This window comes from Lepidochelys kempii, chromosome 1, assembly GCF_965140285.1.
Source record: "Lepidochelys kempii isolate rLepKem1 chromosome 1, rLepKem1.hap1, whole genome shotgun sequence".
Lineage (NCBI taxonomy): Eukaryota > Metazoa > Chordata > Testudines > Cheloniidae > Lepidochelys > Lepidochelys kempii.
The window spans coordinates 341,987,258-342,014,911 of record NC_136380.1 but is presented as its reverse complement, the minus strand read 5'-3'; the positions used below and the strand labels follow the sequence as shown (position 1 = coordinate 342,014,911).

Below are 27,654 nucleotides of genomic sequence, written 5' to 3'. Positions count from 1 at the left end.
CCTTAACTTGGGGCTCTGGGTTGCTGGCTGCCTGTTTGTTGGTGTAGTTGAACTCTGCTGTGACAAAACCCTGCAGAGATCGCTACAGTAAGGAAACCTCTATGGAGCAAGGAGTCATGATGGGGCTTGCTGGGCCGGAGCTGAAATCTAATGTGAAATTAAAAAGGAAAAAAACCCAGATCAGACTGTATGCAAAAGTTATCTTTTGTAATGCAGCCCTTATCCAATATTCAGAAAATGAGAGCATTAAAAATAGAACAATCGTCCTTTTAAAGTGTTACTAGTTTGGTTAATTTACCCCAAAGTATCTGGTGTCTGTGACTCAGAAAAACCCTTATCTACTAAGGGGAAAAAAAGAGCATTGCAGAAAAGGTGACAAGTTTTCACCTCTTTCCTTGGAGAACATTTTAATTCTGCTTTAATCAGCCTGCCAATAAAAGAGTACTTGGCTTTCAAGGGGAAACAAATCAAAATATGCATTTATCAGTCATAAGACAGAATTCAATCGCTCACAACTGATGAACTCCAAAAGGAATGAAACTAGTACTATCATACTGCCTTGGTTGTTTGCTTTGTACTATCAAAGAACCTGTACTATCTTTTTCTGCCACATCCACTGTTTGTCTATCATCCCTAATTATGGCCTTTCAAAGGAGATGCCTCATAATTGCTACTAATAGTTAAAATTAATTTTTTTTTTTGCATCTAGATAACTGGCCTAGTGTTGTAGTGTTTGTAGATTTCTGTGTTCTGCTGCTGCCTGAATAACTGTGGACAAATTCTAGCCAAGATGAGGCAGAGAAAGGAAGAAGAGGTTGCTAAGTAACACTGTCATTGTTACAGTACTGATCTCCTAAAAGGGCATGCCATGGGCCTATCTTATTAAAATAAACTTTACTTTCCACCAGAGAAAGTGACTTTAGGTTCATGTTGCACTGTGCAGATGGGGCTGTCATTTCAGATGTCTCTTTGCTGCCCTGGGTTCAGAAAGGAGAGCCTCAGGCGGACAAAAGTTGTGTTTGTTTTTGATCCAAGTTTGATACTACTTTTAATATATTGGTGTTTGTAAATTATGAGAATGTGTGGGACTCTATTTTATGCATATTTGGCAGGAGCCAAATACATTGCCCACTTGATTGTTCAGTTATGCAGAGTTGTGCTGGTAGTTACAGTAGTAACACTGCACTATTGTACACAAAGCTAAATATATTTGATGGTGGCAACTACATTCTTTGGACGTATCTTGCTCAGTGCATTGGGATTTACATGCATAACTGCCAATGCACCAAGATGAGATTACTCTTTTCTACGGTTTGCATCTTAATGAGGATACAAATTTACTTAGACTTCGGATTTCATTCTTCGGTACCCCAGAACCTGGTCAAAATTCACTCTGTCCTTATTTGTTCAGTACTCCCTTCCTATATCTGCTCTTGCAATGATGACTTTGGGGGTTCAGAGTGTTCTTCTGTTTCACCCTCCCATCCTCTGTCACCTTCACTGGATTCCGTCCATATCATACTCTAATTCAAAATTCTCCTCTTTCTCTTCCACTCTAACCTTGTAGCCACTTACTTACTCACTGATCCTGCAGCTGTTAATTGTGCACACAAGCCCCACTAACTTCAGTGTAAGTTTCACGTGCAGAAGGATTTCAGGATCAGACCTCTAGCCCTCCTGTCTTTCCCGCCCTTTGATTCCACAATATGCCACTTGTGTTGCCCCAGCTAGCTGGAACCCTCTACCTCTCTCCATCCCACTGAGCCTCATCCTCTCTCTGAATCTCACCTTATGACCTCCTTTTTCCCTGGAGCTTATGATTATACAGTGGAAGCATTTTGTGATGCTCTGCATGAAGGACAGTATATAAAAAAATAAATTGCTTTCTATTCTTTTTCTTCATGGTTGATTTTTATCTTGTGATGCAAAAGTGTGCTAGTGTTCTTACAGGTTTCAGTAAAAGAGATATAAATTGGGTTTTTAAAAGTGCCTGTGTCTTGATTGGTCAAAAGTTGTTCCAAGTAATATAGTGAGTGAATTGCTGCCACTCAAATGGTTAGAACAACTCATGATAATATGACCTTGTAAAATTAAAAAACTCAAAATCCGTAAATCAGCCAGGCTGGGGAGAGGAAATTGTCCTGTATTGTTACATTTGAAAGACCTTTGGACATTCACACTTGGAGTACAAATACAGGAGTTTGTGTGTTAAGCCTTGCAATTCCAAGACAACTTTTGTCCAGTTGACATCAGGCTAGATGTGTTTTGACTTAACAGGTACACATTACAGCATGGGAAAATGTGATGGCCCACCATCCTGAACAGTTTCAACTCTTAATGGATTTTAAAATACTCTGTTCCAAAAAATTGAGTTAAAATTGCTGTTCCTTAAATAACTGATTGCCTAAACAAACAAAAGGTATTGGTAAATAAAGAAGTTTACAAATGCATATTAGTTAAAAGTATTTTCTCCCACAAGAAGGATCATTCAAGCTTAATGAAACTTATGTATATTTAATATGTGTGTGTATATGTTAATGCTCTTACCAGGCAGACCCTCTTGAATATATACTTCCTGCTCCTATGCATGTTGCTTGAAGCCTCACCATCACTCTGTCACCCAATTTCAAATGAAAATATTTCTCAAGTATAGAATCACACCTAAAAATGGCTTTGTTGCTTTGAGATTTTGCTCTAAAAGTAATCTATGGGGAAAATATGGACCTTCCACCTTTAAATAATTTTAGAATCTGCTATGAAAATATGTTAGTTTATCCTGCATGTAGTGCTCTGTGCAAACATAGATGGGTCGCTGGCCCAAAGAGCTTACAATTTAGACAAGTACAATACAGAGTAATGCAATAGAAGTAGGCATGGTAAATCAATTTTGGAGGGCTGCAAAAAAGGTTTTAAGAATGGATTTAAGAGGAGAAGGAAGTTGCTTGACAAGTGGTGACTCATAAGATCACAAATATTTCTTTAGAATTCATTCTCTTACGATCCTTTTACAACAAAAGTGAGAATAACAGAGTTGGCAGCGTGTCAGAATTACAAAGATATCTAAATCCCTTTAAGAACCCAGGAATACAGACATTGCCATACCAGATCAGTATCCTAATAAAGGATCCAGTCCAGTATCCTGTGTCTGACAGTCGTCAGTTCCAGATGCTTTCAAGAAAGGTGCAAGAAGTCCCTCTATGAACAACTATGGAATAACCTGCCCACAAGGAAAGTTTCTTCCTAGCCCCAGCTGTTAAGCTTATGCCCTGAAGCATGAAGATTTATATCCCTCCCTAAAACAAAACAAAATAAAAAAAAACCTTAGCTAAATATAACTGGATGGTCTCATTAGCCATGACAATATCAAATTCTTTTTTTAATACTATTGCACGCTTCACCTCAATGATATTTTATGGCAATGAGTACCACAGATTAATTGTGCATTGTGGAAGAACATGTCTTTATCACTTTTAAATTTTCTGCCGTAGAATTTTGATTGTCCCCTCATTATTTTGGGTACCTCCATCAAGTCCCTATTTATTTCTCTCCTCTCTAAACTAAACATTAAACTGACCAGATATTGTGACAACTTTGGTCACCTGAGTTCTGCTCCCGCCGCTAAATAGCTCCTGTGTTAAGTTGTTCAGTGTGTAACTGCTATATTTTCTCAAATACAAAAGTTGAAATTTTCCTGAGCCTTTTAAATGGAAAACCACAGGGATTACTGGACAGCTTTTGTTGGACTTTTTCAACAAAATACTTATTTTGAATACTTATTTTGGTTGGATTTCTCCATTGTTCTTAAACAATTCCTGTGGGTTCTCTAATGGTCGAATCTCAGACCCATTTAGATTACTTTTAGAACTACCATTGACTTCTCTGGGCCCAGAATTTGCTTCTAGTGCATTCATAACTTCAAAGCCCACATTAAATAGCCCGTCACCGCCACAAAAATGATATGTACTTAAGTACATGGTGAGAAAAAAATGTCATTAGTTAACACCAAGAAATCTCACTGAGTATAAGAATCAATTTAAAAATTATTGCTTTAGTTAAAAATTATCATAAGGGCTTTATTCCAATTCATGGAGCTATTTAAAAATACAATATGTTCCCTGTGGGAATGCATATTAAGACTAGAAAGGTATTGTTTTTTGAAGGCCTGGCTCTTTGTTGTATAGGGACTGGAGTAGAAATTAATTCAAGTCATTGTCTTGATAGTATTTGGTCTATTGCGGTTATTGTATAGCCTCAGCCCTATAAGTAAATGAAGCTGGAACTGCAGGTATCCTGTTTTATCTTTGATTCATTGGGTGTAAAAAAAAGAGAGAGAGGCACCACAGCAGCAGCCTGCAGTGTGGTAGTAACCTAAGGGTCAAATGAACTTGAACTATAGCATTAGGTCTGTCACTGTGTCTATCAAGCTTTTCCTGTGAAGTGGGTCTCTCTCTGCTGCTGACTGTGGCTTGCACACTGCTGGTTTTAAGTGAAACTTTATGTTCTAACTGGGCTGCCATTCTTTCATAGCAGCTGCTTCCTAGTACCATTCAACTTGAAATAGATTATTCTTGTATGAAGACTTGAATTTTCAAGTCCCACAATCAGAAGGGGCTGTATTTGTTTCACTAGACTGTTAAGAGCCTTGTCTGAGCTATTGTAATGAGAAGTAATGTGATTTGAAGGAAAATATATTTTAGGGGTGACACTTGTACTTTATGATGCCAGTTTAATATATTTGTGTATTTGCTTTTATCGTAGATGTATTACTGTCAACTAATGAAACTTACAAGCTTTCAATGTTCGCTTGTTCCGACCAAAGATGACATTGAAATATTTTGCTTGTTCTGATACTTGCATTTATGGTGATAGCCAATGTTTCAAGGAAATAAAGGCTAAGGCCTACATTTCGAAAAGTGAGTAATCACTTTGGGTGCCTGCCTTGTGACACCTTAAAGCAGCGATTTTCAACCTTTTGTCCATGGACCCCTAGGAGTCCTCAGGCTGTGTCTAAGGGTCACTACCATAGAGCAGTGGTTTTCACTTGTGGTGAGTGGACCTCTGGGGTCCGCAGACTATGTATAAGATTTCCAAAGGGGTCTGCACCTCCATGCAAAAATTTTTAGGGGTCTGCAAATGAGAGAGGTTGAAAACCACTGCCTTAAAGGAACCTGATGTTTTAGATAGCAGTGCTAAATGCTTTTTGAAATCAAGGTCCCAGGAAGATGTCTGATGTTGGGCATCCAGATTTGCTGTTCACTCTTGGTAAATTTAGGCAGAATTATATATGTATAGAACATATAGAACACACACACACAGAGATATAGATATACGGACACAGCTTATTTTTAAGAAACTCCCACCCCTATGGTAATGTTTGAGTCACGATATAAAATCTTGTATCATTGTATTATTATCTCTTGAAAACATTTTTCATCTGATCAAATGCTGCTTAGTAGCTTTTGCTAGGATATAGATAGCAGGTGATTAAGGACCAAATAAAGAGCATCCTTTTAGTCCGCAAGGGATATAACCCTATTTTTAAAGGGTAGTGTTTTGAAATAATTAGAGTCCTCTAATTTAATGTAAAAGAAGCTGAGATACAAAAAATTTTTGTCTATAGAGAATAATTTCTTAAGACTCTGTGCCACAGGCATTGCTTTTAGGTGTCCATCCATTGAGCTGCGTATGCTCCGAAGTATAAATATGTATACAATACCTATTTCATCAAAGACAGGTCCATGTCCCTTATTGACAAGAAAGTTAATGGCTTGTGAATTCTAAGGCTTGGGAAATTCCCAGAAATTTCATGCTCATAGCGTGGCCCCAGTAGAGAATACCTGTTATCTGAGAGTGAGAATTAGATACCTTTTAGTTAGTGTGGATAAGTTAATGAGAATTGTATTTGAACTGAGAGGAAGGAGGACACAACAACCTATCTAAGTTCCTCCCCGCAAAAAAACCCACAACAAGCTGTAGATTGCATATTTAAATTTGCTTGATACTTCACAGACTGAAAAACGGAATGAAAAAATTAAAAGGAATAAAAGCTCCACTAAAATAGAGGAACTTCAATTCTTGTATCTTGGGGCAGGTCTGCACTATGGGGTTAAGTCGACCTAAGTTACACAACTCCAGGTACGTGAATAATGTAGCAGGAGTCAATGTACCTTAGGTCGACTTATTGCGGTGTCTGCACTGCGTTAGGACTCACCTTATGCTTCTCGTTCCAGTGGAGTACTGGAGTTGACAGGAGAGCGATCGGTGGTTGATTTAGCGGGTCTTCATGAGACCTGCTAAATTGACCCCAAGTGGATTGATTGCCGCAGCCTCAAGCCACGGTAAGTGTAGACAAACCCTTAGTCATTCTCCACCAGTCAGCTATTTAATATGGGTTTTATTGCTACTTTGTACAAGATTTAAAGCTGTACTGAACCCCAAGATGATTTCGTATTCATAGATTAATAGGGCCAAAGATTTAGGGCCAAAAGAGACCAAGAGATCATCTGATCTGACCTCTTGTAAAACACAGGCAAGAAAATTTCATCCAATTATTTCTGTATTGAGCTTAGTAACTGGTGCCCAATTTATTTGTAAGTGTAGATGCTATGTGGTACTTTGTGCTGTTCCACATTGTAGGAGTTGCATGCTTGCTTTAACTTCTGTGGTGGAGATCTGTAGGGGCCAGCAGGCTGACAGAACATCTACTGGCTAGTTAAAATGATAGTCAACTTTAAAAGAAACAAAAGTACAAGAGGACCATTTCTCTGCTTTTCAGTTTTCCTGTTTTTTGCCTTTGATACTGTTCTTCAGTTGGTATACACTGCAGTTTCTGATTCCTCCCTCAGTTTCTCGGCCAGTGGGAGCAAGTTTGGTTGAGAGTTTGGTATATTGTGTCCCCTTCTTTAATACTCCACAGAAGCAAATGGAGGACCCCTCTATACAAATGTTAAGGAATATCTAGGGAGGGTGAGAGAGCTAGCTGGAGCATAGCTTGGGGAATCTGGATGAGCGGTTGGGTTGGGTAATGTGTCTGGGGTTGTTGGAGCAAGTGCTTTCTTCCCACATTGTCTAGCTCCTGTCCCACTCTTGCTGGCTTCTCATCTGTCTAAAATTCAGCAGTGAGGTGGCAAAGAGGCCACCTGACAGCCTGCAAGGCAAGTACCATAACTCCCTGTGGCAGAGTTTGGTGTAAGTGGTACTATGGAGGAATCCATGCAGTCCTGTTTGGATGTGTGACATTCTGGCAGGAACAGGGAGGTGTTGGGCTGCCAAGTATACAGAGGTGACATAAGATGCATAACAGCACTGATACAGTCAGTTTTACTATTCCCCCTGTTTGTATGGTGTGTCAGGCTATGTCTGCACTACCATGGTAAGTCAACCTACGCTATACAACTCCAGCTACGTGAATAACATAGCTGGAGTCAACATACCTTAGGTCAAGTTACCGTGGGGTCTACACTGCAGGGGGTCAATGGGAGAAAGTCTCCCGTCAACTTACCTTACTCTTCTCATCAGGGCTAGAGTACAGGGGTCGACTGGAGAGCGATCTGTTGTCGATTTGGCGGGTCTTCACTAGACCTGCTAAATGGACCACCGGTGGATCGATCTGAGAGCGTTTATCTTGGCTGTAGTGTAGACCTGCCGTCAGACAGCTACAGGGGCAAGGAAACCCATTTGAAAAAATATAAACCTCCAATATTTGTAGACAGTCTCACAAGCAAAAGTAGTATTAGAAATTACATTTCTAATGTAATTGAGTAGAAAATGTGTAGAAATTTTTCTACACTTTTTTGATAGTTACTAGATTTTAAGGTGACTGTGTCCCGTTAAATCTTTATCAGATAGTTTAGTGAAATGCCAGAAGTGTGTATGTTTGTAGGTGTACATATATACTCTACATGGTTTGTTGGATGTTTCTGTACCTAATGGCATGTTAGCTGTAGTAGAGTGTTGAAAGAGGTATGAAAAACATTTTGTCTAAAAATAGCAGGAAGCTTCCCCATCCCCCCATATTGTTTGTTGGAAACTTTTTTCCCCTCTTAAGATATTTGCTTATGGTGTAATGCAGCTAATTTAAGCATCTGTTTATCAGTGCCTGGCTAGACTGAATGTGAAATTTCAATTGAATTACCTCCCAAGAGAGCTTTGAGCTCTGAGGGTAAAACAAATCATTTTCTCTCCATTCCCCTGGGATTGTCAATAAAAAGAATTCATCTAAATAGTTTACATGATTTTGAAAATGTTGCATCTACTGGACTTGACTTTGTTGTTAGTGGAAAATTGCCAGTATAAATGGAATATTAGCTTGAACTCAACTACAGCAGTGTTACATGGTAGTACAGTATATGTATAGAATACAGCTATGAAAACCTTTTGCTGCTACATAATTCGTATTTGATCAATAAATGTATGCTTTATTTTAGAACAGAAGGTAACATACAGTGTTCAACTTAGTACAACCTCAGGACATCAGCTTGTGGCTGGTGGATTGCTCCTCCTTCTTGCCAAATTGACAGGCACTAAAGCATATCATGGCTGAGCACTTTGGTACAACATCCTTGGCCCCTCTCACAGAGGCTCTCTGCCACTTGCTTTCTGTTCACCCCCACTCATCCCTAAATGTGCATATGTATCTTTCTGCCTCTAAAGGAGAGAGTTGCAGTTTCCTCTTTATTGTTATCTTGTTGTCAACAAAGACAAATCCAGGAAAGAGCAAAGAAAAAGGGTTCCTATTGCTGGGTCAGGCTGCATGCATTGTGAATAAGAAACTGGATTCTCAGGCAAGAATAGGCTGAAGCGTGAGCAAGGCTTCCACTTGGTTTGTAATGTATTCACTTTGCAGTGAAGATGCTGGCTAAACCACTGTAGTGCTGACAGTCCTCCTTCAGTGCCTTCCCACAATTCCCCCTCTGTGCTCAGAAGAATAGGCAAGTTCTTTCACAATTCACTGGGAAAGAATCATAGTGGCTCAACTTACTGCTGCACAAAGAACCATGGGATGTGCTCCCAGAAGTCTTAGCAACACTGAGTGCAGCAGCCAGTGACAATAGTAAATTGGGTAGGGCTTTGCAGTTTAGCTGCTCACACTTAAGCTAAACTAACCTGAATTCTCGGACCCAGGTGCCAGTCACCCAAGTTAACTCTGTAGTGAAGACATACCCCTCAGCAGAAAGCATCCAGTCAGAGATGGATGATAGCATAAATTTTCCTAGCAACTCACATCACCATTACTGCCACTCCAAAGTAGACACAGATGGGGAATTAGAAGAAGGATCTGATAGTGGTATATGATGCGAGCTAACCCCAAGAGGTAAAGAAATAAATCTATGGCCACCAAAGATTTCCCTCTTGTCATTGCGCTGCACACTGTAGCCACTTGCAACCATATAGTAAAAATGTTAAATAAATTAAACTGTGCCGTAGAATTACTATGGATAGAAATTTCATGCTTAAATAATAAAAGTATAGAAGTAGGAGTATACTACCAACCATCTAACTAGGATGGTGACAATGATTGTGAAGTCTCAGGGAAATTACGCTACAAAAAACAGAAAACCCAATAATAATGGGGAATCTCAACTAGTCCTATATTGACTAGGTAAATGTCACTTCAGGGCAGGATGCAGAGATAAAATTTCTAGACACTGTTAATGACCCCTCTTTAGAACAGCTAGTCCTGGAAACCCACAAGAGGAGAGGCAGTTTTTTTATTTAATCCTTAGTGGGGCACAGGATCTGATCCAAGAGGTGAATATAGCTGAATCACACAGTAATAACAACCATAATTTAATTAAATTTAACGTCCTTGTAGGGGCGGAAATACCAAAGAAACACACCACATTTAACTTCAGAAAGGGGAACTACACAAATATGGGGAAACTAGTTAAACAGGAGTTAAAAGGAACAATCACAATAGTGAAATGCCTGCAAGCTTTATGGAAACTACTTAACCACACCATAACAGAAGCTCAAACTAAGTGCAGACCCAAAATAAAAAAAACAGTAAGAGGATCAAAATAGTGCCACATGGCTAACAGCAGAGTAAAAGAGGTGGTTAGAGGCAAAAAGGCAACCTTTAAAAATTGGAAGTAAAATCTTATTGAGAAAAATAGAAAAGAACATAAACTCTGGCAAGTCAAGAGTAAAAGTATAATAAGGCAGGCTAAAAAAGAGTTTGAAGAGCAACTAGCAAAAGGCACAAAAACTAGCAGCAATAATTATTTTAAGTACATCAGAAGTAGGAAGGCTGCCAAACAATCAGTGGGGCCACTGAATGATCCAGGTGCTAAAGAAGAATTCAAGGAAAATAAGGCCATTGAAGAGAAGTTAACTGAATTCTTTGCATCAGTCTTCACTGCAAAGAATGTGAGGGAAATTCCTACACCTGAGCCATTCTTGTTAGGTGACAAATCTGAGGAACTGACCCAGATTGAGATGTCAGTAGAGGTGGTTTTGGAACAGATTACTACATTAAACACTAATAAGTCACCAGGACCAATTGGTATTCACCCAAGAGTTCTGAAGGAACTCAGATATGAAATTGCAGAACTACTAACTGTGGTATGTGACCTATCATTTAAATCAACCTCTGTACGAGATGGCTGGAGGATAGCTAATGTAATGCCGATTTTTTTTTAAAAGTCTCCAGAGGTGATCCTAGCAATTATAGGCCCGTAAGCATAAATTCAGTACCAGGCAAATTGGTTGAAACTACAGGAAAGAACAGAATTATCAGACACACAAATGATCACAGTATGTTGGAGAAGAATTAACACAACTTTTGTAAAGGGAAATCATGCCTCACCCATCTATTAGAGATCTTTGAGGGAGTCGTCAAGCATGGAGACAAGGGTAATCCAGTTGTTATAGTGTACTTGGATTTTCCGGAAACCTTTGATAAGGCTCCATACCAAAGCCTCTTGAGAAAAGTAAGGAGTCATGGTATAAGATGGAAGTTTTCTCACAGATCAGTAACTGGGTAAAAGATAGGAAACAATGAGTAGGAATAAATGGTCAGCTTTCACAATGGAGAGAGGTAAATAGCTGGGTCCACCAAGGATTTCTACTGGGACCAATGCTGTTCAACATATTCATAAATAATCTGGAAAAGGTGATAAACAGTGAAGTGGCAAAGTTTGCACATGGTACAAAATTATTCAAGATAGTTAAGTCCAAAGAGACGGTGAAGAGTTACAAAGGGATCTCACAAAACTGGGTGACTGGGCAACAAAATGGCAGATGAAATTTAATATTGATAAATGCAAAGTAATGCACATTGGGAAAACATAATCCGAACTATACATGTAAAATGATGGGGTCTAAATTAGCAGTTGCCACTCAAGAAAGAGATCTTTGAGTCATTGTGGATAGTTCTGTGAAAACATCTGTTCAATGTGCAGTGGCAGTCAAAAAAACTAACAAAGTTAGGAACTTAGGAAAGAGATAGATAAGAAGACTGAAAATACCATAATGCTGCTATATAAATCCATTGTATGCCCACACGTTGAATACTGTATTCAGTTCTGGTGACCTCATCTCAAAAAAGATATATTAGAATTGGAAAAGGTGCAGAGGACAGCAACAAAAATTATTAGGGGTATGGAACAGCTTCCATCTGAGATGAGATTAAAAAGACTGGGACTGCTCATCCTAGAAAAGAGACAACTGGCGGGGGGACATGATAGAGGTCTATAAAATGATGAATGGTGTGGAGAAAGTGAGTACTGAAGTGTTATTTACCCCTTGACATAACACAAGAACCAGGGGTCACCTGATAAGATTAATAGGCCGCAGGTTTTAAACATAAGAAAGTATTCTTCACACAACATACAGACAACCTGTGGAACTTATTGCCATGGGATGTTGTGAAATCTAAAAGTATAGGCCCCACCACTTGAACTAAGCAGAATATCCATCAGCTCTTAGTATATAGGGTCAGTGGTGCAAAAATAAGCCCCTCTGATGCTGTTCAGTAGAGGGCCATGGTGAATATCTACATTAACCTGTTCATTCCAGTATTTTAAGGCAATGTTTACATTTAATATGTTGTTGTTTTTGTGGTTTGTTTACAGAGTTTGTGGTTGCGTCGTATAGCAAGACACAGATTTTGTCACTGAGAGCTGGTTTCAAAATCAAGGAGTTTAGTACCAACCTAAAGATTAGTATGATAACCAGGAATATGGTCTGTGTATTTTGTTTGACTCTTCCAGGAAATAGCACATTTCCCCCTTCCTACTGAATGCTTGAGTTCCACAATGGTCAGATTACGGTACTGAGAGGGCTTTTCCTTTCAACTTCATTAAACATTATATAACTTAGCTGTTGTTGTAGCTGTTCACAGATATTTAGATTGCCCTTGAGTTTCATTGTACCCAGATGTATGATGCATCTTGAATAATTTTACATATTGTGATTTGATTCGTGTTTTGTATATTGTGATTTTAAAACCAGTCCACCGCTGTAGGCATGCAGGCAGTGAAGAAAATGCTTCTTTGAAAATGTTCTAGTAATAGTGTAGTTGCCACAAAACTTCCTTTGGGCCTGCTCATGCAGACAAAACTCCACTCAGTTCATTCGGAGTGGAGCTGTGTGAGGTTTGCAGGAACCAGTCCTAAAGGTAGCACAGGAGGCTATGGGTAAACCAAGATTTGTGCTCTTGCCTTCGCCCTTGTATTCCCCAGATTTGGCATTTGCTCGTTCTTATTGCTCAAGTAAGCTCCCTTTTTAAGGTTTCAAGACCTATGCCGACAAGAGTCATTTTATAGTCTCAGTTTGTACAGCAGTTTTGATAGCTTTACTTTTAAAATTGTTTAAATCTTAGTCTGTTTTATTTAAGAGTTCAGGTGTAAGGGTTCAGCGTTCCAGTGGTGGATGCTAGTGGTGGTTAAGATTATGGAAATTACATGCTGTGTCCATAACTGATAAATTTTTGTGTCTGGTTTGGTTTTCTTTAAATGTAGTTCTCACTGTTTATAAGATTATCCAAGGGAGTGATTGAAGAGAGTGAATTTTTTTTGTACCAGAAAGGCTCAGTATTGATGATTTACTATAAATCTCTTGCATATGTTAGACATTTATTGCCATTTAATACAGCGTTTGTCTTCTGAAACAATAAAAGTTGTTCAAAACCCGTACTGATCAGCAGATGTTTTCTTCTTAATAAGAAGTTTAATTTCTTTAATTACTACTGAATTTAGTATTCTGTTTAGTACAATTAGTACATGGTGGTAGTAGATGATTCAAAGTTTTGTTTTGAAATAGTAGTATTGCAAGCCATAAAACAGAAGTCTACAGATACTTTAGTGCCTTGGCATCTGTTCTGAGATGCTAATAGTTCATATCTCTTTTCAGATTCAGAGCATGAAGCTGGTGTTCTTGACAGTTTAAGTATACTTAAAACTTAATCTTGACAGGGGTTGATAGCAACCTCAGAAAATGTGTAAAGAAAAAAAAGTAGTGTAGTTTATCTTAATGAGTGGCTGACGTCAACAGCAAGCTGCATTATTATAATAGGTAATTGGATTTGAAGACTATCACAATGCAGGAGGACAGGTCTTGAGTTTTAAGTACTGAACTGGAAGCGAGAGACAAGACTACTAGTTCTGACACAGACTTCCTGAGTGACTCTGCCCAAGTCACTTAATCTCATTGTGCCTCAATTTCCTTGTCTCTAAAACAGGGATGTTTACCAGTATGACAGGTGTAGAGGTTGAATTCATTTTAAGCATGTTAAGATCCTTGGATTGAAAGATCTATTCTTCCTGTATAAATGCAAAGGATTATTATTAACGTATTGGTGATTTAAGATAACATTATATAAAATAGATTTAGCAATAAATAAAATGCTAAAACATATACCTTTGTAAGTATATTCTTGGAGTATTTCCAAATAGAAGCAAGGCCTGTGTCACAAGAAGTCAGGAGTCTCCCTTGAATGAAGCTAATTACCCTCAGGGTGCCTGTTGGTCACTCTTTAAAATTCTTATAAAAACAAAGAAATTAATTATCCAGTATAAAAGTGGGTCATATGTCTCCTGGCAAACATTCAATTAACTTTTTAGTGCTTGCTATTTAATGCTGTGTTTGACCAGCCAACCATTGAGAACGACTTTCCTTTGAAACTGGGCTTGAGTGGAACACAGTATTGCATTGCAACTTTGTTTAGATGGTCAGTTATTGCTGGTCATCAACATTTTTCCCATGATCTTTTGAGTGTGGAACCAGTTATATTTTACTCGTGCATGTGAGATGTAGTTTGCTTTGGGAAGGCTCTTTTATAGGTTGTTTTATTTAGAATATAATTTAGCTAGTTTTTGCAGTCAGACTGGATTAATTTTGATAGTTTGTGCTAAAACATTGAAAGAATATAATATTTTTAATTAATTCCCATGTCAGCTGGGCTGAAAATATGGAGAACATTTTGAGCTGATTTGAATCCAATCTGAAGATAAGCTTATGTCTTCACTACTTAATTTGCTGTGTTGAATATATGCAGAATACATTTTCCCAAGTCTCTCATTATATTATTTTATGGAATAAAGGGGTAAACGCAAAATTTCACTTTTAGAAATAATGACCACATGTGGCCACCAATCTTACAAAATGATTTGGTAGTAATAAGTTGTCTATAAAAGAATTGTCGCACCGACTTTCTTAAAATCATGCTTTGTAGAATTTTGTAGGTTTCATTATAGAAATGTAGTTTAGTAACAGAAACAGAGTTTATAATCTCCTTAGCCATGAATCCAATGGTCCTTTGTTAGCAAGTGATCATCCATTACAAAACAATTGGAGGAGGGAAAACTTGATTGTGTGGTTTTCTTTTTTGTTGACTAGTGTGTCATTCAAGATGAAGCTATAACATTGCACCACAACAAAATATTCTGTTTCTTCATTTGTTGTAATATTTAGTGGTTCTTAAATTGATCTCATATGATTGTTTTGTTCAAGTGACAATATAAGTCTTTTTTTCTCCTAAGGTTCCATAAAATTAATTGTTTGAGTTTAAATTTAGTATCTAGTTACCTGAGTATCTAGAATCCTGACTGATTCTGTAACAAAACAAAACAAAAAAAAAAACCCTGTTACTGCACATCAAGGATCTTTCAGGCTCAAATTTAAGACTGGCTTGACTCAGTTATAAAAAATCTCTATAAATATGCAAGTGATCTGAGCTTATGTGAAGGAAAGTGCTCTGTTCAGTTGAGGGGGTGATTACGTTGCAAGGCAATAGGAGTTCTCTTGGAAACAGGGAAAATTATCAGAGTAACAGTACAGAATGCAAAGGTTGATCTGCTGAATACAAATAAAGTATTGAGCTCAATGTTCTGCCTCATGGAGCTGGCGCTTTTGGAAATGCTGTGATAAATGCACTGATAAATTCAAGGGAATGAGTGCTATTGCAAAAGCTTGATGAAGGCTAGAAAGTGTCCAGTTAGTAGGAATTGCATTGCTTGGTCAGGCACAATGAAATTAAATAGAATTTGCTTTAGTGAAATTGCATCAAGGATGATTAAAGGTGCTCCTGGGAAAAAATGGTGATCACTTTTCTCTGAAGCCACTTCAGTAAGTTCCATCACCCACTCAGTATATCTGTTTTTGTTTTTCTCTTCCACTCATTTCCTCTAACTTCTTGCTCCTCTCCCATCCCTATTCCCTTTTATCATTGTGTTGTGCTCCTAATCCCAGTCTCTTGGATAATTTTCTCTAGAGTTAATACCAGTGCTGCTTTATATAGAGAGAACTCAGCAGAACCATGATGTCAGCACCCTACCTTAAGAGAGCCAGAATGAGTTAGTCCAAGTGCAGTGGACACTGCTCTCCCACTGACTGATAGAGTGCTATTAGTTTTGCAGTTCTTTAATAATTTGATTTTTGGTTTTAAGACTGAAGGTGTAGCAGTCATAAGCTTTCTAGCCTTGCAGTACAATAAACAATTTGGAAAGGCTGACCTTTGTAACCCCAGCTCTGTTTCCGTTTAAATAGATGGGCCTGAGACAAAAAGTTTGGGACTGGATCTAAAGTCTCCCCAAAGCTTAAGTGTTCGGATCCGTGGTTTTGGTTCGAGTCCATCTCTAGTCTTAAAATTAAGCTACGGACAATTCCTGAGAGTTTCCTGATACCTAATTGCTAGCTGATCTTTAAAGACGCACTTGTGGCTGGAATGCTATCTTAGTGATTTCTCTGTGCAGAGGTACACTTTAAAGATTAGTTGAAACATATTCAGAAATGTGCTTTTCCAGTACAGGGAACAATGGGCCCCTGCATATGCACGCAGCATGTACACACAAGCCAGGTGGGCTTAGAGCTTCCCCAGGGGGACTTTTTTAATGCCTTTGTTAGTTAAAACAAACACTTTATCTGCAACAAATGATTTTTCTAGCCTGTTAGAGTAAATCACACTAAAATAGCAGTGATAACAAATAGCTCAAGAGGCATAACTGTTTCTGTCCAAACTGAAATATTGTTGGTGTTGACTTAATGTTCCTAGCAGTACTTTCGGGGCCTTTGGCCTCATGAGTATTGAACAACAAACTGGAAGGTAATTGAAATCTTTACAGTTATTTTTACTTTCCTTTCTGAAGATTATTCTATTACAGAAGTACCTAAAGGCTGCCGTCAGGATCAGGGCCTCACTCTACTAGCTGATGTACATGCAGGCTTGGATTCTGCCCCGAAAAAGCTTACAGTCTAACAAATCTATTCCAAAAATTATCAAGGTAAATCAATAGCCTATGAATTTCTGAGTCTAGTTGTTTTGCTTGGATTTGCTTAAGTGACAGATATTTAAATAACCCTGTGATAATAGAGGGGTTTATCTAACAAAAAGTACTTAATTGTGGAAGAACATGACAACATAAATAGTTAAATGGAGCTTATTTCCTCCTTACGCTTAAAAATGTTCGTAACAGGCACACAATTTCGCTTTTTCTGCTGTTGAAATGATGCTAGATTAAGGACTATAAATAGTGCATTTTTCCTGATTACATTTATTTGAGCACCATGTATTGCATCAATATATTTGGCCAGTTATTCTCTCATGATTCTTTGTAACTGTCGTAGCATGAACTAATTATTTTCACAGCTTGAAATGTATTAGAGCTGTGTTTGATAACTGTTTATTTTGTGGTTGCTCTTTGAAGTAGTGACCTAAACTTAGGTTCAGGCTCCTCCACTCCCCTCCACTCAGGCACAGAGGGGAACAAATGAAAGTGAAATGGGATGGAAAAGCGGCAGAAGGGGGAGGGAGCAGAGCCAAACAGCATCTTCCCCAAGCTCCCACAATCTCCTTCATGGCAACACTGTGCTGTAGGGGCTCCTTGAGTTTCTAGGGGCAGAAAGGATTGGGCCAAGGAGCAATCACTCTTCATAGTATGTCACTTTTTTACAAGTGTGACTATCCGGTGGAAGTTAAAATTACTCTTAAGAGGATTATCTTCCTCTCTGTGCCTGCACATCCCTTGCATTGCCCAGGCACAGCGGGAACAGCCAAATGGAGTCGTGCAGCTGGGCGAGAGAGGGAGACCAGGCGGTATAGCAGAGGACCCAGCACTCTGCTGGAAGGGGGCTAGTTTTCTTTGCAAATCCCAGGAATCTATGGGGCATGGATTCATCCACTGAAATGCTGCCTTCCTTGCAGAGTTTGGGCCACTAGCTCCTGTCTTTGCGTTTTACTACTGAACAGTATAATGTGGCCCTAAATATATTTGTGAGACTGAATCTTCAATACCTATCTGATTATATCAGCAAGATGATGACAAATAAGTTCTTTAGGAGTTCGGGTTTCCTAGACTTTTTAAATTGGCCAAGAAAATCTGGCAAAGAAGAGTTTGGGCACTGAGATACTAGTGCATTAATGTGATCACAAATTACATTCTGTGAGATTTTTCATGATGTGACAGTAAAATAAAAGAAAAGTAACTGTATTTGTTTGTAGATAGTAAAAGAAAAGGTATTTCTTCATAGAAAATTAGATATTTAATGAGAATTAAGTGTCAGTGGTGCAAATGTTACTGTTTCATAAATTTCCTCACTCAGGTAAATCCCCTCTTTTTTACTGTAGAAAAAAATAGAGGATTAAGTATATTTGTTTATTCATCATATACAATTCTAATGTAATTTGTGTGAGTGGTAGAAAAGTCAAATGGCAATTTTCAGCCTACAGAATCCCAATACTTTCTCAGCCTTCATAATTATTATTCGTATTATGGGAATGATTAAATGCCCCAACAGAAATCTGAGCCCCATTGTGCAAGGCATTTTACAGGCTCATCGTAAGAGACAGAAGAAGTTAGTCTAATATACAAAATTGAGAAGGGATAATATGATAATTGTAGGTGGGGTGGTTGTGTGTGTGTGTATTAGGGCTGGCCGATAATTTTCCATTAAACTGTTTTTCAACAGAAAATGGAGTTTTCAAATAAATGAACTTTTTCATGGAAAGTGTCTAGTTTTGTCCAAAAAAATAAAAGAAACTTTTCAGTTTTTCCAAGGAAAAGTTGATATTTTCCACAGGAAAAAAAATCCATTTTCTGCTGTAATGAATATATATATTTCATTATAATTTTCTAGTTGTTTTCAAGGCAATTCAAACATAAATTTCCAGCATTGTGTGAGATTTACTTTAAATCAGAAGGACGCTTCTTTTTACACTCTCCCTATTTTTCCCATACAGGGAAGGGGAGAATTTCATTTTGCCAAACACCCAATTTTCTGTCAACAGTTTTGACAGAACATTTTTGACCAGCCCTAGTAATGAGATTGGGACAACTTGGTTTCCTGGCAAAGCCAGCATAAACCTTTGAATTGTGTTCATTTGTAAGCAGCAGGAACATCCTTCTTAAAAATTTCAATTATAGCTATCACACCTCAGAATCAAGGCCTCTAGTCAAATATCTTGTGTTCCCTATAATATTTGAGGTACCCTGCATTTGCCAGCTTGTGCATTAGTCCATTAGACTTCAGCATACTGTGCAGTGTTAAATGTATTTGGGGTAATGTAAAGTAATGTCAAGCACATAATACTTCACTTACAAAGTGCTTCACAAATATTCATTATCACAGCAGACCTGTGTGCTCAGTGAGTATTATTCCCAATATACAGGTGGGGAAACTAAAATAGAGGCACACAGCAAATCAGTGGCAGAGCTTGGATTAGAACTCAAGATTTCTTGGCTCCCTGCCTCCTAATTGGTCTTTTAAAGTAAACCATGTTACCTCTCAGATAATTGGAGTTCTGCTTAGTCAGGGTATTTTAACTTGCATAAATATTTCTTGGCAATTTTCAAGGTGTGACAGCCACTTATAGTGTTATAGTCATAATGGTGGATGATGGCAAATTTTTATGAAGAGTATATTTTATTGCCCTATTACCATAATGAATGGCACAGTAAAAATACCTAGGTAGGTATATCCTATTATCATCTAAATAAAGTCCTTACTGGGCTTTGGAGCTTGTCATGATATCTGGATAATAGAAAAACTATACTGATGCAAGTTTTATTTCCTGTAATGGTACCAGACATATGATATGAAGTTAGAAAACCCCAAAACCTTTGCAGTAAGATTGATTTATGAGTGAGGGGTTTATTTTAGTGATGCCACGGCAGCCTTGTTCTCAGTCCCACTACCCCTAAGCAGTGCAGCCTTATAGTTATAGTTGAGAAAACCCTTTCATTGTAAGTTGATTTCAGGAACTTATACTTCCTTAGAAGCCAAAAACAGATTATTTGGGCTTCATTTCCTTATTCTCAACTCAGAAGTGACTCCCTCTTGGAAAGCTTGATAAATTGATTGGTCACTTCTTGTCTGGCCATGAAAAGTGGCATTTTTCCACGTTAAGAAGTTTCTCAAAAACTCTAAATGTTTACAAAGCACATACTACACATATTTCCCTTTGCCCAATAGTTGTTCATGTATCAAGGTGTGGAACTCCAGATCTTTGCCCACGGGCATGGTGGTGCGTATATCTAGAGAGTTCAACACATTGAAATTAAACCCAGCTGTGTTTGTTTCAGTGTGGGATCTTGTATATATGTGAGAACATTCAGACACATTCAGGGCCTTTATTTGAATCTCACATTGCACATTCAGATAAACTGTGTATGTTTGAATGGGTGATCAACTGCAGTTTGTTGCCTTTCTTAAACCCAGAGAAATCCAATGGAAAAAAAATCAATATTAATATAATGCTTTGGTTGAAAACTTAAACACAAAAGACAGGAAATTAAGATGGTTTCTTGTAGCTATTGTAATTTATTTACTGAGCATATTAATTGCCTCACAGGAAAATTCTGTGCTGTAATCATAGGGTGGAGCCTGATCCTGATATTCTGTTCTCTGTGCATGTACAGAAGGTCCATTGATGTCAGTGTGAGAACTGTGCATATGGTGAAAGTAGCATATTGGAATAGATCATATAGGGAAATGTTGACTGTATAACTACTTATATACAGTGATATGCTACAAATGAACAATGGGACTTAAACAATCTTTTTTTTCTCTGAGAACCATTTATTTCCAGAACTTTTTTGTATAATTGCTTGACCATAGAGTTTTATTACTTTAGTTTTTTAGATTGAATATTGGAGATAACCTCAACCCCACAAATTTGGATCTAGATTTCAAACACTTCAGAGTTCAAAGGTGTTCCAGTCTGCGGTTTTGGTTCACAGTTATGTTTAAATATATATGTTTTTGTTTCTCCTCCCCTCTCTCCCAACCATGGTTTATATTAATATACTACTAACAAAATTCAGTTGATATTATGACTTTAGGTAGCAACATTGTCTACAAAAACAAAATTAGTTAATGTTTTCTGTTTAATGTGTTATATCCACCATCTTTAAATGAAAGATCTAGGTCTAAAGAAAGCTGTAATATGAATTAAATTGTGATAGTAGACAGTGAATGTTTGCATTACAGCAATAGCATTGCAGGTTCATTTCCTTTGTATATCTTACATGAGTTGTGCAAACTTGTATAGGGTTCTCTAGGTTTTTGTGTATACTTTTCCAAACGCTTTTGTTTCTAAAGATGTGAATTGAAAGGAATGACATTTCCACACAAAGGGAAGAAATGTTTATTTTAAGAACACACAAGTACCCAGTTACAATATAGCTTGTTGATTCCAGATTGCCAGAACTTCTTCACTTGGAAGATGAATGTGAATTTTAAAAGGATACTGTCAAGATAATCAGGCTTAAAAATGGACCTACCTTAAAAGTTGTTACTTGTATCTAGATCTTTCCTTCAGGTTCCTCCATTGTTTCTTCTTCAAACTTGCACTAGCAGAACATTTTTTTAAAAAATCTGGTTTTCTGTGCATACCGCATGTGATAAATTACCTGAATTATTTATGCACAGTTTTCCAAACAAAGGTCATGCGTTCTTCCCTGAACTCAATGCACATGGAAAACAACATAAGCAGAAGCACATATTGGTGTTGACGTGTAGGTGTTAGACTGCGTTCTCTCCCCTCCACTTCTGGTCCAAGTTATAGGCAGGAGATAGGATAAAATAAACCCTGCAACTTCATGGGCAGATGGGCAAAGGTTCCTTCCAGGTCCCCTGTTCAGCAATGTTAGCACAATAGGTCTATGACTTTGCTGTTGTTGGTTTTGGACCTATACACTTACACTCTGAGTCCCCAGATGGCAAAGGTCTTTGACTTGATAATGATTTTAGTTTGCATAGAAGAGGAACATGGTGCTTAAAATAGCTATTCCTTGGCTTCTTCATTCCAGGCATGCCTTCTCTCTACATACAGCTTGAAGTGGTTTTGCAGGACCACTGAGAGAAAACGTCCCATTGATGTGATGTATTTCCGGTGCTGTATTTTTGCACTTGCTCTCCATTGTAAATCTGAGTAGCAACTAAATGGAACACAGGAAAAAAGAAAGTGAGGAATTGGCTAAAACGTTTAATGTTTTAATCTCATCAGTATGGTGATACAAACCTAAAAAACTCAGTCCATGCTGATGCTTTGCCCTACGTCATTCTTCGTCTAATTTTGCAGAGGTCTCTGATACTGCAGATGTGTGTGCTGCAGTGTAATATTAACTGTGTTAATCAGAAGTTTTAATATTGTTTTTGTTACATAGCCCCAGCATTAGTGGCTTATTTGATGACTGAGAGTTCTTTTCATTGAACTTTACCAAGATGTCCTTTTGTTCACTGCATAGATAAGTAAAATTTGCAGTCTGATTTTAGATTCTCTGTGCCCCAGAATGCAGATCATTCTGCTAGTAAACTTATTTTTATGCCACCCTTTCTGAAGCGTTTCCACATTTAAGAAAGAAAAGCCCATTCCCTTTTATAGTTTCAGTTCTACTGTAGATGCACTGGATTCCTCCCTGTTTATCATTGACACCGTTAATATAGCTAGAAATGGAAACTTTTTCCACTAAATCCAGACTGGATATCATTGGTCAAGATACACTGTAACTAGGGTGACCAGATAGCAAGTATGAAAAATCGGGATGGGGTATGGGAGGATAGGCACCATTATAAGCCAAAGTCCCAAATATTGGGACTGTCTCTATAAAATCAGGACATCTGGTCATCCTAATTGTATCCCTAGAATGTGTCATAGGTGGTAGTTGGAACTGATATACACGTGAAATTATATTCTTTTAGCTATTTTTTTAAGGATATTTCATAGGCTGTTTGTCCAGTTTTTCCCCCTCAAAAATATAAGTTTCTCAAAGCTAAACATGAAGAGGATATTTGGACTGCTTAATCAGGAGTTACAAAGGAAATAATTTTATTTATTTTTCTTTCAGAAAATATGTAAAACAATATCAGAGAAATTCTCTGTAAAGAGAAATCTGGCTCTGAGGAATTTTCAGATCAGTAGCATCTTTTTGCTTTATATGTTACACTTAACAATTGCGTGGTTTTTACGAAGGGAACCGGACTTCATAGTTTAAAAAAAAACAAAAAAACACTGCCGTCCCAAGACACTGGATTTACATTTTTAAAAGAAAACACATTGCAAAGTCCCTGCCATTAACTATACAAAATGAGTATTTGATGATGAGTTTCAAAGGAAACAGATTAAGTCGTTAGGAAGTAATGTGGCATTTGGCACACATACAGATTCAAACAATAAGTCAAAAATACCCAGATAAAATATATGGTCAGAGAATTGGCTTTGTTGTACCTGTTTTGATGGCAAAGATCTAATTTTGAATTATTCTGTTAAATTAAATATGCAGTGTGCATGCAGAAGCTTTATTCCTTATTTTTAGAGTGCCAGGCAGACAAAACTAATTACAGTATCTGAGTGTCATCTTTTTAACATATATTACTGTATATCAGTGGTTCCAAAATTGTGGTCTGTGGTTTGCTTTTTGCTGTAAAATTAATTTTTTAAATGAAAAATATATTAAATACTTCCATGTTATCAATCACTGTAGTTGCCACAAGGCTGTTTGATTGCTAATGAGAGGCTAGAGGGTCTGTGCCATCACAAATAAGACAGTAGGTGGTCCAGTAGACAGTGCCTCTTACAATGTCTTTGCTATGAAAATCTTTTGAGGACCCCTGCTGTATATTACTCTGCTGATGAATTCTACAAAGGAAGTCCTTTTTACAAGTCAAAGAAACTTATTAGAGCTTTAATTTGGTGATCATTCATAGCCATGCCCCACTCACAGTAGTGTGGATTGCTATTATTGGATCTGACCAAAGGTCAGCCCAAATCTAGCTCTGAAAGTCTCATAGCATTTTAAATTTGGATCATAATTGGTCCCACTCAGATTGCCTTGCACCCTAAATACTTTTCCCCAATATATGGCCGTGGTCACTGTACTCATGTGCTTGAAACTCTGATATCAAATCAATATGCATAACCATAGATAAGTGTGTGTGTGTGTGTGTGGTATTTACAGCATATATGGGGGGGTATTTCCATATAAGTGATGTTTATCATGCACATTGGAACATTTTACCTGCCTCCTAATCTCTCTCCACCAGGACCTTTTTCTAACATTCAACCACTGAATAGTGTCAAACAGATGCTTTTTAAAAAAATCCACCTGTCAGACAAATGTTTCCTTCTATCCCACATGCTCTATTTGTGGAATTCCTTCTCCCTTCACTCCCCCCCCCCCCGACTTTGACTTGGGGCCCAAGATGGGTAATAATATCTTCACTAGTGTTGAGTTAAAGGTCCAATATTTCATGACCCTTCAGCACTGGAAAAAGGAATCTTTATATCATTAGTTAGGGAGATTCCTGGCTTCCAGTAGGATACATAGCACTGTCTTTGAGCTCTTGTAGCTCCTAAAATATCTGACTTAAATTCTGATGTGCAAACAAGCTATTTTAGGTAACTTGTTGAGGCTTTAAAAATTGATTAGTTGGAGTTTTTCTCTCCCTCAGAGGCCAGTAGTGTGGGAATTTGGCTGTACAGGTAGAAAAATAAAGTCCCAATAATTTTTAAAACTAAACCATATATATAAAAATCTATAATAATCCATAACACACTCCTAGCTTCATCATTTAAAGAGTGTGGTCATCCCACACTCATGCCAGGAAAGCCTTATCCCACACCATCATGTATGTGTGATCTCTGTCTCACATAAAAAACACATGCAGTTTCCTGTGCCTTTGTTCCTGAAGGAATCCCAAATCACTACAAGCTGTGTATGCCCGGTACTACTTAGGCGTAAAATGCTGTCACCTCTATGGTGGAATGGAACAGGTGGATGGAGCGCAAAACTCTAAATGTACTCTCCTCCCAACAGTAGCATAAGGGACGCTGGAGCAAACTCCATAACTTTACAAAAATCACAATAGATCTTTAATAGCCAGGCAGAACAAGGAAGACCTCCTTTTTTTAGGTTTTATCAAATTCCTCCTTCTTCTCCCACTGTAAACCACATGGAACTCACTATATCTATCTTAAACGGAAGAAGAGCTGTGTCATCCCTGGTGGGATTTGAACCTCTCAGTTCAAAGTGTCTGAGTATTCCATACCTAAAGCTTCCAAGCCATCCTCTGTGTGGGTTTTGGAGGTCACTAATACACTCCTTGCAGAACGAAGGCACTTGTGCAGTGAGTAGTTGTCATTCCCTCCCATCCTGGTTTCATAGCTGTAAGACTCTTTGGCCACAGTATACACAGAGCTACCAGGCTGGATAACGTCTATTTTTTAAGTATCAGCAGGATCATGTGAAATTGTATTCTGTTTCCTTGTTATGTAGGAGAGTTGTTTATTTAAACAAATTTCTTGACTATGGCAGTTAGAGTAAACACACTAGTGTTTCAAAAAGCATAATAAGTTCTTGTTTTTATGAGGAAATGAAGCTCCCAAGGAAGTGGTGGTTTAGTTACATGCATATTTTATGTAATAAACATTTTCAGCTTTCCCTTTTTTTGAGCACTTTATATTTGTTGCTGCATTTAATGCAGCATAACCTCTAAATTTAGAAGGAAATGTAAATGTACATAATGCTTTTTCTGTGGCTGGAAAATACATGTAGCATTAAGTTATTAAAGCTAGACTTTAAACTATATCTTGAGCTAATGATTTTACAGTATAATTGCTTTAGCTCATTTGAAGGCAGGTATACATACAGATTATTCCATTTTGGCACTATAAAGTTTGCCATTGGTATTATACCTCATTTTTATATGATTTACATAATTTGTGAAACAGATTTAATATTTTGTATGTGAGCTAATTACTTTCTGGTTTAGAGCTTTCATTGTATGTTCATTGGTTTTTGAACACCTTTTAAAGTAACACAGAAAGGTTCATTGTTGGATCTAAATTCTTTGTAGAGCAATCAATTCTGTTTTAATAAAATAAGTTACATCATTTTTAATGTAATTAAATTGGGTTACATGGAATTGTTTTCAGCTGTAAATTTGCTGAATTGGAAAAATATAGTAGCGTTGTGTTAATTTCTATGCCATGTTCTTTCCCTTATAATGGTCATGGTATAGATCACAGGATTTTAGATTACTGCAATTTCGTATGCATCTATAAGGGGCACTCTGATGGTGTCCTACTTTTCCTGTTAAAATGGAAAAATACATAAAACTACTAATAGAATTAAAGCTCAACTCCTAGCTCAACTCCAAATTTTAAAAAATCTTTTAATGTAACTTTTTGAAGATGTTAATAAATCATTTCAACAACATATGCCAGTAAATGCCAAGTGATTCAAATACTATATTGCCAAATACATTTTTTTAAAGTGGGCTGTAAAATGGCAGGTGGCAGTCAGTTTGGGCTGCTGATATTAATGCCAGTCTTGTAGTTACAAATGAATCACAGAAGCATAGATAAACTCAGTTTTTTAATGCACAATAAGCATCTTACAGTCACATCACACACAACTCAAAAAAAGTTCTTTTCCTCTGGTATGTGATTTCTACATGAGGGCACATGCTGGTTATTTTCCTCTCAAAGGAATTGTTTTCTTGGCTGCCGCCATCCACCGTTTAATAGAGCTGCGTAGCTTTAAAGACTCCTGTCTTATTAGGAGTCTAAACAGTCTCCTGTATCCTTTGTGTCAAAATGAGTGAAAGCTTTGGAAATCATTTCATTGCAGTGCATTCACTTAGCAGGAAAACAGGTTTCTTAAAAGATTATTTAGACCATTCGTAATTGGTACTTTTCATGTTAAAAATTTGCACGTCTTCAGCATTAAATGCACCTTATAAGCTTGATGCTGTTTGTTGGAACTGAGATTTTAACTTTTTCAGACTAATGCAGTACACAGATTAATTCTAAGTTTACTGAGCTGGAGCTTATTCCTAATTTTACATGTGTAGTTTAAACATATATACACACATTTTCTGGTAAAGTACAGTCATGTCCGTTAAAAGTATAAATTTAAGAAAACATCTACAAGAACCTGAATATGATGCAGACATTACTCTGCCCTCATTACAATATCATCTTAGTAAGTCTATTTGAAACTTTCAAAAAATTGGATCAACTTCAATGCGTAACAACTTCTGCTGAGCAAATGTTTTTAAGGTACATTGTCATTACAGTTTTTACACTGAGCTGCATGCATAATGTACTCCTTAGTTGCTAAAAATATTTTATTTGTAAAAGAAATATTTCAGATGTTGCACTTGATATTCCCTATTCAGTTGCCTTACTTGTTGCGCTCCAACAGTGTACATTTAACCTCATTTAAAAGCAAATGGGAATTCTTCTGCTGTTCAGGCTCACAATTGACTGCAAACATGCAAAGCTATTTTTAAATCTATTTTTTAAAGAATAGAACAATAGTAGCACTTTTTTGAATAAGGTCTTTGTTTTGTTTTTTTTACCATAAATGTGGTTTGATTATCAATTTTACTTGCCTCTGACATATTTCAGATATCAGTCATCTGAAAAAACAATTTGATTTTGTTTGATGCCCTTTTTGCTGAACTTAATTTTGTTGCATCTTTTCCAGGCAGTTACATTAGCTAAATCCTTTAAAATATTTATTTCAGACTGGAAAATATTGTTTCTTCCCCAGATTACTTTAGCTACTTTAAACAATTAGATGAACTGCACTCATACTTTCTTCCTGTAGAATACCCCACTTTTATTGCAGTCATTTATCAGTTGCAAGATGTAAATGATAAGATGTAGTTTTAGCAGTCTGACCCAAATAAAACCAGATTGTATTGATTCTT

At 37.4% G+C, this 27,654-nt stretch overlaps 1 protein-coding gene across 3 annotated transcripts in view; it reads left to right on the top strand.

The window, feature by feature from the left end:
* Positions 1 to 27,654, top strand: part of TAF3 (TATA-box binding protein associated factor 3) — a 140,774-nt gene that overhangs the window by 48,121 nt on the left and 64,999 nt on the right. The window contains exon 1 of one of the 3 annotated variants that reach the window (XM_073328818.2): positions 16,604 to 16,721. The exons of the other annotated variants lie outside the window; for them this stretch is intronic. The gene's annotated coding sequence lies outside the window, so the exon portion shown is untranslated. Of the gene's footprint in view, positions 1 to 16,603; positions 16,722 to 27,654 lie in introns of those variants that run through there. 3 annotated transcript variants of the gene reach the window in all.